A 1,724-nucleotide genomic window follows, 5' to 3' on the forward strand; every position below is an offset into this window, starting at 1 on the left:
GTAGGAAGGTAGACGATATTACTAGTTTGCATCATGAAGTGGATGACATGAATGCCAACCCTCAATCTTACAATACTTAGCTGAAAAAGTAGGCAAAGGCAATGGTACCTATCAATGTGGCAGTACTAGGCATACTGTGCCAACTGTGGGCAAATTTCAAGCTCTTGACCCAAAAAATTAATGGCATCACTACTGTCAGGACAGGCATCCTCCTCATAACTGCTGTCACCAACACCACCAGCACCAGCCGGGAAAAGAGCCAACGTAATTGTGCACGTTCTTGATGGTTATGCTCCTGCACTTCACTTGTTTGAGGTGGCCACATCAGGTTTCGCCAGACATCCAGAAAAGCCCCCCTGCCTTGGCCTAAGTTTTTGGATGTGTGCAGCCTGCTGCCACTACTGCTGCTGCTGCTGCTAAAGGACGATATGGTGGAGGCAATGTCCGCCTGAGCTCCCTGTGTGGAATGTGGTGCGCAGAACTCCTCACACAGCTAGTCGCATAGTAGTCTGCTCAGACGGGTCACCTTTTTTTTCTCTTGTGCCGGGTTGGGTAGAAACATTTTGTCTTTGTAGTGGTGAAAGGTGGCCAGCCAGTAATCATCCCAGTTTTTGATGCTGCAAATGCGGGGGTCCTTCCGTAGGCATTGCAACATGTGGACACACATATGAAAGAGGGGTTCCCTGGGCTCCTCCTGCCTCTTAGTAGGTGCCAAAACATCTCCCTCCTCATCACCCACCTCTTCCTCTTCAAGCTGCAGCAGTTCCTGTTGTTCCATCGCCCGCACAATGCCTGAGGCGTGACAGCACAAATGTGGGTTGGACGGGTCCTGTCAAGCAGCGCCAACATTGTCTCCCTCATCATCATCATAATCATCTTCCTCCTCCTCCTCCTCTTGGAACTCCTGATGCTGGCCAGTGTCCCTTCTTGCTCCTCCTGATGGTGGCTGTGCGCTATGGAGTGTAATGTCACCCTCATCCTCCTCCCCCATTTCTTCCCATCCTCTCCAATCGCCACTTTCCGTCATTCCACACAGGGTATTATCAAGCAGAAAGATGATGGGTATGACATCATTCCAGCCTGACCGCTCCCGACTCACAACGTTTGTGGCCTGCTCAAATAGGGCCAGTACCTTGCCCAGCGTCTCCATCTTCAGCCACTGGTCACTGGTAAAATAGCTCAGTTGTGTGGCTGTACCAAGGGCCCTGCTGCCTCCATGCACCAAGCTATGTAATGGCGGATGGCTAGCTTTTCCTCACACAGACGCTGGAGCATGTGCAGGGTGGAGTTCCATCTAGTCACAGTGTCACAATTCAGTCTATGCGGTGGCAGCCTCTGTTGACCCTGGATCTTGCTAAGCGCCGCGGCGGCAGTAGGGGATCGGCGAACATGGCTGCAGATGGAGCGAGCCTGTCTCAGTAAGTCCTCCAGTCCTGGGTACGTGCAGAGGAACTTCAGCACCACCAGGTTCAGTACGTGTGCAAAGCAGGGCATATGTGTCATGCGGCTCATGCGCAGCGCAACCACAAGGTTGGCCCCGTTGTCGCACACTACGTTGCCTGTTGTGAGACGGGAGGGCATCAGCCAAGCCTCAACCCCTCTGTGCAAAGCAGACAAGAGTTCTCTGGCGGCGTGACTTTTCCCCCCCCAAAGACACCAGTTTCAGCTTTGCCTGGCAATGCTTGTGCTTGAGGGAGCCGTAGTGGCATGCCTGCTTAACCACA

The sequence above is a fragment of the Pyxicephalus adspersus genome, chromosome 9 (assembly GCF_032062135.1).
Source record: "Pyxicephalus adspersus chromosome 9, UCB_Pads_2.0, whole genome shotgun sequence".
In the NCBI taxonomy this organism is placed as follows: domain Eukaryota; kingdom Metazoa; phylum Chordata; class Amphibia; order Anura; family Pyxicephalidae; genus Pyxicephalus; species Pyxicephalus adspersus.